The sequence below is a fragment of the Oryctolagus cuniculus genome, chromosome 9 (genome assembly GCF_964237555.1).
Source record: "Oryctolagus cuniculus chromosome 9, mOryCun1.1, whole genome shotgun sequence".
In the NCBI taxonomy this organism is placed as follows: Eukaryota; Metazoa; Chordata; class Mammalia; order Lagomorpha; family Leporidae; genus Oryctolagus; species Oryctolagus cuniculus.
This window is the reverse complement of record NC_091440.1, coordinates 87,154,624-87,168,663: the sequence shown is the minus strand read 5'-3', so window position 1 is coordinate 87,168,663 and position 14,040 is coordinate 87,154,624.

Here is a 14,040-nt window from a genome sequence, read left to right as displayed (position 1 = left end):
ACCTCAGCTCTGATGGCCTCCGTGTTTAGAATCTGAGTTCTTCAGGACTGGCGCTGCGGCACAGCGGGTAAAACCATATGGTCACCAGTTTGAGTCCTGGCTGCTCCAATTCCAATCCAGCTCTCTGCTGTGGCCTGGAAAGGCAATAGAGGATGGCCCAAGTACTTGGGCCCCTGCACCCACGCGGGAGACCTGGAGGAGGCTCCTGGCTCCTGGTTTCAGATCAGTCCAGCTCCAGCCATTTTGGCCAACTGGGGAGTGAACCACTGGATGGAAGACCTCTCTCTGTCTCTGCCTCTCCTCTCTCTGTAACTCTGATTTTCAAATAAATAAATAAATAATCTTTTTTTTAAAAAAAGAATCTGAGTTCTTCAATGCATGAGACCCAGAGAAAATACTTTTTCTGAAAATAAGAATATATGATGAAATCCTAAATTCACAATCACTAGGACACTGGAGAGATGCATACGGCCGAAGTTATAGCCCTGGAGGTGGAATGTAAATCCGTGTTTTCGGATCTCCAAGGTTAAAGTCAGTGCTGGCTTGAACGATGTTGTTTAGGGCATTCCAGATAATTCTAGGGAAGACATGGGAGCAGTTTTTGGAGGGACAGGCTGGTGGGAGAGCATTTTGGGATGTGGAGCCTGCTGCTCAGACTCACCGTGGCTGCCACCAGCCCCCACCTGGTTCTGGTCTCCTCCGCTTTGCTGTAGTTGTCTCGCCACGTGAGCTACTGCAGGTGCTGCCCCCAGACCCCCGCTTCTTCCAAACTCCTGCAGATCCAGCTCACCCAGAGGGGCGAGCACATGGCGATGGGATGATGCCACGTCTCAAGAACTGGTGACGGCAGCCCCAGTGGAGCAAAGTGCTCCCACTTTGGTGTCCAACCCCTCTGGGACTTTCCACTCCAAGTAATTGGACATTTTTCAAAAACCCCCAAAATCAATTAGAATGGAGCCGGCTCTGTCCCGTGGGTTACTCATGACCCTGGAGCTGATTAATCATATTTGCACAAGCTTTCGCTAAAGCAGCTTCAACAATAGCCAGGTTGGACGAGGGGTCAGCCCCACCCCCATCAGGACAGACGTGAAGTATTGATCCCCCTGCTCCTGGTCCCCGGTGCCCCGACTTTGGAAGCATTGCCAGAGATCATTGCCTGCCCACCTGGCACCATGTCCTCCATGGCGTCTTGCGGGAACAGCCCCGTGCCTCCTTCAGCTCAAAGAACTCTGGGATTTCTGGGAGCCAGAGACATACATGGCTGGATTCTGGGGAAGTGCAGCAAGGAAGTCGGTGCTGCTTGGGCCCAGGTATTCCAGGCGGTGCCTCCTGATTCTTCCCTGCGTGGCTCACCGGGAGATGTTGCTGGAGCCTCCGCAGAGGGCCGCCTTCCTCGTTGCCAAGGCTTCTGAACTGTCATTGAACATCTTCATGTTTTAGACTTTGTGCTGCCTATGGGGAAAGCCACAGACACAAGGGATAGTGTCTAACCAATCCACCCGTTGGCCTTGCTGCTCTGCCAACCTGAAACACAAGCCTTTTTTTTTTTTCCTTTTCTCCTTCTGGATGAAAGGCTGCACGTTTCCCCACATCTCCCAGCTGTTCCCACATCTGGTAAGCTGGTGGCTTGAGCCATCTCCTGGGCACCGCCTCACCTCCACCTCCTTGAAGGATGAATGAAACCTAAATCAAGCACAGCGGGGATAAGCTTGCGGATTCATTTCCTCTTTCGGGTCCACTGTACAACCACGTTGTCACCTGAGCGGCTGGAACTGAGGACAGTCTCAAAGGTCCACACAGCGCCCTCCAAAGAATGACAATAGATACAGCAAAGAGGTAAGAGTATGGATAAGCAGGCAGATGGATGGGCAAGCCTTTCTTAGGGCCTGCTACGTGCCAGGTGTTATGTGGCCTGCATATCAGCCATGCCACTCACCAAATGCAGCCTGGCATGACTCTGGACTAGTTCTATGCACCCCTAAGCCCCTGCAGCCTCACCTGTAGCCAGGTAGATAATGTCATCTCCTTTTTCATGAGGTTTGAGCATTGATGTCACAGGGCCAGCCCTGGGGCACTGCCCATTCTCTATTTCTCTCCCCCTTCAGGTCCAGCAGAAGGGAGCAGTTTGAGGGTGTAACATAGATCCACGACACCTCAATTTGTTAGTCACTGAACAGTAGGGAGACAGAGGCACTCTCCTGTACTTAGCCGTGTGCAGACAGCAGGGCCTCTCACCCCACTCCGTATCTCTGAAACGTTTACTTTACCTGGGCAAACACAAGCTATCAAAGAAACAAATACAAGAAACACAAAAGTTCAGTTATTCCAGGTGGGAGGGAGCTCATTAGACTTCACCGAACTCAGCAAATGGTATCTTGATTGCCAAGTTTTAGGGTAACTTGGTGGGAGTAGTCTTGGATTAGGAGCCGCGAGGTCAGGTTCTGACCCTGGCCAGGGTCACTACTTACACGGGAGAGCAAACGACTTTGGACTTAACCTCTCGGCTTGGGCAAACTTTGTTTTATCTGAACAAGGAGGGGTTAGATGCTGGATGGCCCAGGAGCCATGCCCCCTTCTCGCCCTTTGCCTCTCTCTCCCCTGTCAAGAGCATTCCCTGAGCACCTGCTCTGTGTCAGGCCCCTTGCTGGACGCTGGGGAAACTGAGACAAGTAAGAATGACCAGAGGCTAGGTGAGACCTCCCAAGGGGTGCTGAGAGAGAGAGACAGATATGTGGAACGGATACAGCCGTGTCTCCTCTGCCTGCAGCAAACACAGCTCCCAAAATACCACAGATGTCTGTGATGCAGTCAGGAAGCGTTGTTAACAGTGTTCTCATCGCGCTCAGGTGTGCTCAGGTGGATGCGGGCAGGGAGAGGGATTCCAGAGAGGCCTTCACAGGACATGCGAGTCACTGCTATGTACTCAGAAGTTGGAAACAAACAGCTTTGTAGGTCTGCGTGTCCTTGCAAGTCAGGAGAGGCCAGAGGAAGCTGGGACAGTTCCCCGCCCACACATAGACCCCATTACTGCCACGCGAACCTGGTCCCCCAGATTTCTGGTATGAAGTGGTATTTTAGGTGACATAACAGTCCTATACCATAAGCCACCACGTCACTCACCAGTTGAGTTTAGATTTAGATAACAGCCTTATTCTGTGTTTTTGTTGTTGTTGTGTTGTCTGTTTTTAGTAAAATGCCCATAATGCAGCAGTCACCCTCTTGGCCACTGTTAGGTGGCATTAGTGCATTCACAGTGTTGGATAACCCGCCCACCACCCACCCCCAGAGCTCTTTCATCTTTTTAAACTGAAGCTCTGGCAACATCAGCTCTTCATTCCTCTCGCCCCAGCCCCCAGCCACCTCCACGCTGCCTCCCATCTCCAGGACCCTGACCATTGCGGGCGCCTCGTCGGAGTGGAGTCCTACCCTATTTGTTGTGCAGTGACAGCTGTGGGTGGGACTGAAGGTTGGGTCAACCTATGACTTGGGGTGGGTGAACGAAGCCAGCATGGGAAAGGGACAATTCTGGGCAGATGTCACTGCCCCTGTAGTGTCCTGGTGTACAAGCCCCGAAGGCAGCCACAGGAGTGTGGCTGCATCCCACAGTGGCTCTGCTCTCTGGGAGAGCCTTTGGTGGTCCATGCAAGGAAAGTGCCAAGGATAACTTGGAGCCAGAGGAGCCCCTGCGGGGCCCCTTCAAGGGGACAAACCCGTCCTTCCATCTCTGAGTCTTGCAGTGACCCCCTCTCCACCCAGCACACCTGGCTCACTTCCTGCAGCAGGGCCCTTCCCGGGGGCTCTTGTGCCATCCTGGTGCCCTCTATGGAGTTGCTTATAATGGTTCCTTTACTGGTCAGTCCCCCCAGGAGGACACAGGTCTTCCTCACGGGCCCTTCCTGGGGCCTGGCAATGGTGGACAGCCCTGTGTGGTCAGGTGCCCTCCAGGCAGAGTCTGAGGGCCACACCCTGTGCAAGCCATGGGCAGAGGGGGCTTGGGAGGCACCTGCAGGAAGGTGAGGGGAAAGTGAAGCAAACAGGTGGTTTCCACTGAAGTCCGACCTGGTGGGACCCCTGGATGGGAGTGCACTTCACAGTTGTCCCACAGCCCTCAGGGTCCAGGTCTCTGTACCTGAACGAGTTGGCCATGAGCAAAACTTTCTGGGCATGTGGAGGTGACACAGTGCCAATAGCAGCGTGTTGAGGGGCTGTGGCTGTCAGCAGCCAGCACTCACATGCCTGCGGTGGGCGAGGCACCGAGAGAGTCCACTGAGGCACTGGCGAGTAGCAGGGTCTTCTGAAACTTCCTGGAGAAACTGTGTGTGGGTTTTAGGGCTTTTGCACCAAAGTAAACAGATCTTTTAATTCCACCTGCCATGAACTTTTTTTGAAGTCTCTGGATTTGTTGAATGAACACTTGTGGACGATGATGAAACTCAAGCCCACAGCCATTTAGTGGTTGGCCATTCTGTACCAGGCGCTGTGCTCTGTCTTTGGCAGAATTTCATCTGGTCTCTGTTTAAGCCAAGACAGAAGTGCTTGGTTGGACAAGGGTAGAAACAAATGTGCTGCAAAGCCAAACGATTTGCCCGGGACACACAGCTAGGGGCCAGCATTGTCAGGGCCCAGGCTGCCACCCGCCTGCCTTTATCTCAGGTGGTGTGGGTGCACATGGAAGCCTGAGATGCGAATGCACTGATCTCTCTCTGTCTCTCATTCTTTTCCTCCTTCTCTCTTTTTAAGCTAGGATAACCTTTTACATCATTGCTTAATTGTTCTTTATTTTTAAATTATTACTTCAACTATGCTTACTTATGGGGTGCAGTATGATCATTTGACAGGTGTATTCAATGGGTCCAGAACAAGGTAATGGATGTCTCCCTCTCCTCATTGCTGCTTTGTTTGGAGCCTTCAAACGCCTCTGGCCTGTTTGCTCACAGAATGTATAGCAGGTTATTATGAACCATGGTCACACCGCTGTGTTAGGAACACGAGTACTTACTCCTTTTAGATCTCGTCCTCCATCTCCCCAGTCTCTCTAAGATTTGTTTTTAGGGCTGGCGCTGTGGTATAGTGGGTAAAGCCACTGCCTGTAGCACCAGTATGGGTGCCAGTTCAAGTCCTGGCTGCTCCACTTCTTATCTAGTTTCCTGTTAATGTGCCTGAGAAAGCAGTGGAGGATGGCCCAAGTGCTTGGGTCCTTGCACCCATGGGGGAGACCCAGAAGAAGCTCCTGGCTCTTGGCTTCAGCCTGGCCCAGCTCTGGCTGTAGCAGCCATTTAGGGAGTGAACCAGCAGATGGAAGATCTTGGTGTCTCACTCTGTCTCTCTTTGTAACTCTGGCTTTCAAATAAATAAATCTTTAAAAATAAATATTTCAAGTAAATAAATCTTTAAAAAAAGGAAAAAAGATTTGCTTTCATTTATTTGAAAGGCAGGCAGGGAGAGGGAGAGAGAGACAGAGAAAAATCTCCTGTCTGCTGGTTCTAAAGGTTTACAACAGCTGGGGCTGCACCAGGTTAAAGTCAGAGGCCCTGAATATTCCATCTGGGTCTTGAAGTGAGTGACAGGGACCCAAGGACTTGAGCCATCACCTGCTGCCTCCCAGTGTGCACATTCACTGAAAGCTGGTATCAGAATCAGAGCCGGGACTTGAACTCAGGCATGTGGAACGCACATGTCCCAAGCAGCATCTTAACTGCTGAGCCAAATGCCTGCCCCTCTTATTTTGAAGACAATTTTTGTTTGTGTCATTTCCTTCCGCCAGCTTCCACAAATGAGATTTGAACTCGTGCTAACCTGCTAACCTGCAAGGTTGTAAAATCAGTAAAAGCATTTAAACCACACCTTGCTCAAAGGCCTCCTGTTCCCAAAGGCGCGCTCACCTTCCCCGCAGCAGCACTTTGTCCCAAGGGCGCCTGATGGCCACAGGTGCCAGCAGATCGTGTCCTTGACAGCCACGGACTTGGAGCTGGGTGGAGGACAACCCTTACATTCCTGGACCACGCCCTGGGTCCTGACTTCAGCCCTCGGAGCCCTCCGTGTCAGCACTTCCTCGCTGTTTATCTGGTGCAGGTCCCCGGCCACTGCAGTATTTGTCTAAATTAGAGTCCGTTTACTTTGCAAACCACTCTCCAGCTTTCCTAGACACCGAGCAGCTGCTCCCCTGACGTCCCCAGCAGAGCCCTTGTTTGCACGGCTTGTTGTCAGCAAACAGACCGCCTTGAACAAGCCACTTGGGAGTGCGCTGCAGCCAGGAGGGGAGCAGCAGGCACGCGGAAACCTTCCCTGGTCTTCCCTTAACAGACGGCTACCTGGGCCCATCCGTTCAAAAAAAAAAAAAAAAAAAAAAAAAAAAAAAAAAAAAACACAGAGGCACCATAGCAGTCACGTGGCCTCCCTCTGCCAGACCTGCCTAGCTTTCTCGGTAGGAAGAAATAAGCAGATTGGTTATAAAGACAGGCTCGGCAGCAAGACTGCCTGGATTTCTATCTCGGGTTCCCCTGCAAGTGATTTAATCTCTCTGCAGCTGTTTTCTCAGTAAATGGGGAGAAGAATCCTGTTGGGAGGATGAAATAAGCTAACAAATGTCAAGTTCTTAGGACAGGGGCTGGTAAGCAATCATCTGTCTCCGAAGATGAGTATTCACAGATGATCCCCAACTTCCCACAGGCTGTGTGCTGGCAAACCCTTCACAAGTTGAAAATATCGTTGATGAAAATGCATGTTAACACTCCCAACCTGCTGTACCTCCCAGCTCAGCCTCACAGCAGTGCACTGCAGAGCAGCGTCTGTGTCGCCTCCTGCCCACGGAGGGTGACTAGGAACCCAGCCACAGAGAGAGAATCCGACTGCACAGTATAGTTGGCCCCGGTCATTTTTGCACCTTGCAAAGTTCAGAAATTCTGAGCTGAGCCTGTAAGTCAGGGACCACCTGCGTTTGTCTTTCCGCTGGCTCAGGGCACTGAGTTAGATTTTGGTGCATCTGTTCGTGTGTTATTTTTCAGACAGGAAATTGGCAACATGGAATGCTTGTTTCTCCTGTCCTTAACAGACATGGTAGAGAGCTTGGCTGAAATAAGCCAGATATCATTTCTGACTCAGAGAAGCTGAGTGATGACAATTGGGAGCCCAGGACTCTGTGGCAGAGTGCTCCCCGCTTCCACCGCATCCTAGAAGCTACACCCTGACCCGGGAAGACAGTTTTTGTCCTTATCTCCCACTGTTCTTCCATTTGTGTGACTCAAAGGGTTTCCTCATACATATCACAGTGTTTCTGAAAGGGTGTGGAGAAACAGAAGTCAGAGTTAAGTTTAGGGGCTGGAGTTGTGGGACAGCAGGTTAAGCCTCCATCTGCAGGGCCAGCATCCCATTGAGTCCTGGGTGCTCCACCTCCAATCCAGTTCTCTGTCAAAGCAGCAGAAGATGGCCCAAGTGCTTGGGCCCCACCCCCACCACTTTGGGAGACCTACATGGAGCTCTAGGCACCTGGCCTCAGTTCTGGCTATTGCTGCCATTTGGAGGAGTTAACCACTGGATGGAAGATCATCCCACCCCCACCCCCATAGCCCTGGCTTTCAAATAAATACATAAATAAATAAATTTTATTTTTTTAAAAAAACAAAAGTTGTTTATTTGGGTGCAGAGACTTTGGAATCCGTACATGGCTGTTTCATAACACATCTCCCCTGAAGCTTTTCAGGATCCTTTGTACATAATTGGTTCCCTTTTGTAGGGGCCAGCAAGAGACCCATTAGTGCTGAACTCGGTGATCTAGGGCCCCCTTAGGTGGGTTCCCCAGCCGGCCAGCCTGCCATCAGCCGGCCATGCCTCTTGAGACCCGCAGCTTCCATCATCAGCAATGCGAGGACGGCGTGCCCTGCCGTGCCCACGCGCTGCGAGCTCAGGCTCCGCCTTGGTCAGAACAAGCCATCCCTCCCCTTCCCTCGCCATAAAGAAACTGCACCCGCTCGGAGGAGAGCCCTGCAAATTTCAGAGGTGAGCACAGGGGCCGGCGACAGAGGAGTCTTTGAGACGCACCCCCTCCCCCCCTGCCCCAACGGTGGTTCTTGAGAAAGGAGCAGAAGAGGAGGAGTGGACGGGTCACACCCCAGTCCCCAAGCCCGGCCCTAGACATTCTGGTGCCTACAAGAGTCATTTCCTGGCAAAGGTGGAAAGAGGTGCAGCCTCTGCTTGCCGATTCTGATCCCATCAGCTCTTGAGCCCTGGAGCAAACACAAGCCCCTCCCCGCGGCGGCCGGCAGGTGCTGTCCCTGACTCACCCTTGCCCGGCCCGCCCCCGCCGTGCAGGAGTCAGTCTCTGCCACGACGGCTTCTACCCCGCAGGTAGTTAGAAACACAGCCAAGCCCTGGACTTTATTGTGCGCTGAGGCGCGCGGCAGCACCTACAGGGGGAAACAGCGCTGTCCTTGCTCCATGTGGCTCCTGGGGCTTCCCTTCCCGCGCCGAGCGGTAGAGGTCACTGTGTAGCCACGGAGCGCCTTGGCGAACCTCCGCGGAGCCCTCCCGCCTGGGACGCGGCCCCCAGACCCGGCCCGCTGAGTGCCTGGTGCAGTGAAATGTTGCAGAGTGCATAGCTCCTGTGCACCTGCTCCATTGGGCGTGAAGCCCTTCTCGATGACCTCTAACTCCTAATGCCGTGGAAATGCTGTGGAAACAGTCATTCTACCGCACTGTTTAGGGAATAATAACTCGGGTTGGGGGGGGGGTGCTGTACGTGTTCACTATAGACACGGAGCTTTTCCTATCCAAAGTTGGTGGGACCTTGGGTGCGGACCTCGCGGACACAGAGCGCCGACTGCGCGGGTTTCCCTGGCTCATTGGCACCCAGCAGGTGCCAGGCTGTGCCTGTGCCAGAAATCTACCTCGACCTACTTTTTACCTGAACCAGAGAACCTGATGATCCCAAGTCAACACCACTTTTGGTTGTGTCTCCTCTGTAATGATCCACAGCGATTTCCTTAGTGCTGAAGCAACAAACAATGTGTTGGTTAGGGCTGAGTCCCTAAGTGATGGTGCCACCAACCCAATACTCCTGTGTTTCCTCGGCTTGTTAGAAAGCTGGTCTATGGTTTAATTCTGTAATTAATACACAGTTATTCTTAAGTGTTAAAAATTAACTGAAATGTGATCCCTGTTAAACATAAGAGTGGGAATAAGAGAGGGAAGAGATGTATAATTTGGGACATGCTCAAGATGACTTGCCCCAAATGATAGAGTTAAAAACATACCAGGGGATTCCAATTCAATCCCATCAAGGTGGCATGTACTAATGCCATCTCACTATTCCAAGTGATCAATTTCAGTTCACAATTGATCATAATGAAAGGACTAAGAGTCAAAGGGAGCACATAAACAAGTCTAGTACCTGCTAACACTAACCGATGGAATAAATAAAGGGGAGAGTGATCCAACATGGGAAGTGAGATACTCAGCAGACTCATAGAATGGCAGATGTCCTAAATAGCACTCTGGCCTCAGAATCAGCCCTAAAGGCATTCGGATCTGGCTGAAAAGCCCATGAGAGTATTTCAGGCATGGAAAGCCAAGACACTCTGGCAAAAGATCTCTGCGAGTGAGATCCCAGTGGAAAGAACAGGTCTTCAAAGAAGGAGGTACCTTTCTCTGAAGGGAGGAGAGAACCTCCACTTTGACTATGACCTTGTCTAAACAAGATAAGAATCGGAGAACTCAGAGGGCTTCCATAGCCTTGGAAACTCATGACTTGAGCATAGGGAGACTACTGATGCCATAGACAGGAGTGTCAATTGGTAAAGTCAACAACAGGAGTCACTGTGCACTTACTCCTCATGTAGGATCTCTGTCCTTAATGTGCTGTGCATTGAGATTTAATGCTATAACGAGTACTCAAACAATATATTTCACTTTGTGTTTCTATGGGGGTGCAAACTGTTGAAATCTTTACTTAATGTATACTAAACTGATCCTCTGTAAAAAAAAAAAAAAAAAAAAAAGAAATTATCAACTCCCTACTTGACTCTCACTGGGATTAAACATGACAATAGGTCTGATCTGATTTCATCATCATTTAAAAAAAATCATCTATTATTTTTCACTTTATGTTTCTGTGTGGGAGCAAACCGTAGAAAGCTGGTCTATTTTCCTCAACTAAGCTTAGCACATAAGTTTTATATTGTATTTTATTTTTTAAATATTGATTTATTTATTTGAAAATCAGAGTTACACAGAGAGAAGGAGAGGCAGAGAGAGCGAGAGACGTCTTCCATCTGCTGGTTCACTCCTCATATGTCCTCAACAGCTGGAGCTATGCCAATCCGAAGCCAGGAGTCAGGAGCTTCCTCTGGGTCTCCCACAAGGGTGCAGGGGCCCAAGGACTTGGGCCATCCTCTACTGCTTTCCCAGGCCATAGCAGAGAGCTGGATGGGAAATGGAGCAGCCAGGACTTGAAATGGCACCCATTTGGGATGCCAGCACTGCAGGCGGCTTTACCTGATACACCACAGTGTATCAGCACATAGGTTTTAAAAAATATTTATTTTCATTTTATTTGAAAGGGAGACACTGGGGGAGAGAGAGAGAGAGAGAAAGAGAGAGAAAGAGAAAGAAGAGAGAGAGAGAGAGAATCTCCCATTTGCTGGTTCATTCCTCAAATGCCTGCCATGGCCAAAAGCCTGCTTGCTACTCAATGTGGGTGGCAAGGACCCAAGTACGTGAACTATCACCAGCTGCCTCTCAGGGTGTGGTTAGTAGCCAGCTGGAATTGGAAGAACCAGGACTTGAACCTAGGCACTCTGATATGGGATGTACATGTCCCCAGCTAAGCCTCACCCACTACACCAAACACCCACCTCAGAACATAGTTTTAATGGAATGCATGTGTTTTAGGTACTGGCAGGACCGCACTGTGTTAAAAACATATCTTTTGAGTGCATTTATTAAAACTAGGGTGTCTTTTTAAAAATATTTATTTATTTATTTTAGAGGTAGAGTTACAGACAGAGGGAAAGACAGAGAGAAAGGTCTTCCATCCACTAGTTCACTCCCTACATGACTGCAATGGCCAGAGCTGAGCTGATCTGAAGCTAGAAGCCAGGGGCTTATTCTGGGTTTCCCACGTGGGTGCAGGGGCCCACGCATTTAGGCTGTCTTCTACTGCTTTTCCAGGCCGTAGCAGAGAGCTGGATCTGCAAAGGAGCCACTGGAACTTGAATCAGTGCCCGTATGGGATGCTGGCACCGCAGGCAAAGGCTTAGCCTATTATGCCAAAGTGCCAGCCCCTAAAACTAGGTTTTCTGAAGAAAATATTAGAAAGCAGAATTTAGCAGTCTTGATTCTAGTTTTTACATTGGGCTAACATGGAATAGGAGAAATTTTGGAACAAACAACAAAAAAAAATATTTTTTTAAAAAGCTATGCGCTCATAAGGTAACTGATGGATTTAGCATGCATAAATGGAGTTAGTGGAAATAAAATAAAATTGGATAACATGTGGGGAAGGGCTTTGCAGATTAAAACCTGGGCCAGGTTTTTGAAAAGATTGATTTTAGGGCCAGGAGAGAGGAGAGCAGCTGGCACACAGTTTCTAAGATGAAGAATGGCCCTGAAAAGTCAGCTCTACACGGGTTTCTCCGGTATTTATGTCAGAATCCAAAAGTGGGGCGTGGCAGCCACTTGACAACCCCTTCCATCTCTGCCCACCAGGGGGCTCCGTTCCTCCCTGCTTGAATTCTCATTCCTAACCCCCCCCCCCCCCCCCCCCCCCCCCCCCCCGCCGCTTCCCTCCGCACAAAAAGGTTCCCCTTCCTTGTCCCCACGTAGTGGATGCTGGAGGAGGAAGGCTTGGGTGAAAAAAGGCACGGCCCACAAAACCCTGGTTGGGAACCGTGTGTGCCTGCTGGCCCCACTGCCTAGCGCAGTGCGGCAAATCAAGGCATCCAACGAGGAGCGGGGACCTCAGCCAAGCGGGGCCCCTCAGGAAGCCACCCCATGACCGTGCTCGCTGATGGCTGTGGCTAATTAAGAGTCAGCAGGCATGGAAAGCCATGACACGGTGGCAAAAAACAATCTAAATGAAAGATCCTGGTGAATAAGACCCCAGCAGAAGGAACAGGCCATCAAGGAGAGAGGCGCCTTTCTCTGAAGGGAGGAAGGAACCTCCACTGTGATACGGCCTTGACTAAACAAGTTCAGAGTCGGTGAACTCAAGGGGCTTCCATAGCCTAGACAGCTCATAGCGAGAGTCTCGGGTGATTGCTGACGTCATAAATAAGAGTGCCAATTGTTAAATCAACAACGGGAGTCACTGGGTACATGCTCCCCACATAGGATCTCTGTCCTATTTAATGTGTTCTACTATGAAACTTAAAAACAACACTACTAGTCGAACAATCCCCTATACCTTGTGAGGTTGTGTGAGTGCAGCCTGTTGAAATCCTTGCTCAGTATATACTAAGCTGATCTTCAGTATATGAAGGTAATTGAAAATGAAACTAGATGAAGGGCGGGATGGGAGAGGCAGTGGGAGAGGGGAGGGCCATGGGAGGGAGGGAGGTTGGGGGGGGAAGCCACAACAATAGAAAAGTTGCACTTTATAAATTCACATTTATTAAATAAAAAAATAACTATATAACAAACAAACAAAAAAAAAGAAAGAGAAAAAAAAAGAACTTAATACTTTACCCTTTTAGTATTTTTTATGTTCTACTTAAAACTATTGGTTGAACTCTGTAATTAATACACAATTACTCTTAGGTGTTTAATTAATGCTATAACTAGTACTCAAATCGTATTTTACACTTTGTGTTTCTGTGTGGGTGCAAACTGTTGAAATCTTTACTTAATATATGCTAAATTGATCTTCTGTATATAAAGATAATTGAAAATTAATCTTGATGTGAATGGAAGAGGAGAGGGAGTGGGAGAGGGGAGTATTGTGGGTGGGAGGGAAGTTATGGGGGGGAAGCTATTGTAATCCATAAGCTGTACTTCGGAAATTTAATTCATTAAATAAAATAAAATAAGATATAAATATAAAAAAAAAAGAGTTGTGAGACGGAGGCTCGGCCATCAGGTCTGGTGGCAGCTCTCTCTCTCCTGTCATTTTGGACTGTTCTTGAGAGCATAAAGGGGCACCTCTCTTGAAAGTTTGCAAATTATTTTATTTTTTTTACACAATAGATGTTTTATTCATTTTGTATATATACTAACTTATTCAAGGTTCTTACTGACCATACAAATTATGTGTCATTGGCCCCATTTCAGATAAGGAAACTAAGTTTCACCTACATAGTAAATTACATTGCAGAAGCTATGGTATAGAAGCAAATATTTAGAACAAGAAATAATAAAGATGGCATTTCTAATAGGCAGCAAATATCATAAACATGTCAAAATCCAGCATGATAGCATAACATTTTCCCACATAAAAAATTGTGATAGAATATACAGATGAAATTTACCATTTTAACCAGTTTTTTCTTTTCTTTTATTTTTATTTTTTAATTTTAATTTTTTATTTTTTTGACAGGCAGAGTGGACAGTGAGAGAGACAGAGAGAAAGGTCTTCCTTTGCCGTTGGTTCACCCTCCAATGGCTGCTGCGGCTGGCGCGCTGCGGCCAGCACACCGCGCTGATCTGATGGCAGGAGCCAAGTGCTTCTCCTGGTCTCCCATGGGGTGCAGGGCCCAAGCACTTGGGCCATCCTCCACTGCACTCCCTGGCCACAGCAGAGAGCTGGCCTGGAAGAGGGGCAACCGGGTCAGAATCCGGCGCCCCGACCGGGACTAGAACCCGGTGTGCCGGTGCCGCAAGGCGGAGGATTAGCCTAGTGAGCCATGGCGCTGGCTCATTTTAACCAGTTTTTTAAAAAAGATTTTATTTGTTTATTTGAGAGGTAGAGTTACAGACAGTGAGAGGGAGACACACAGAGAGGAGACTTCCATCTGCTGGTTCACTCCCCAAATGACTGCAATGGCCAGAGCTGAGTCGATCTGAAGCCAGGAGATTTTTCTGGGTCTCCCACGTGGGTGCAGGGGCCCAAGC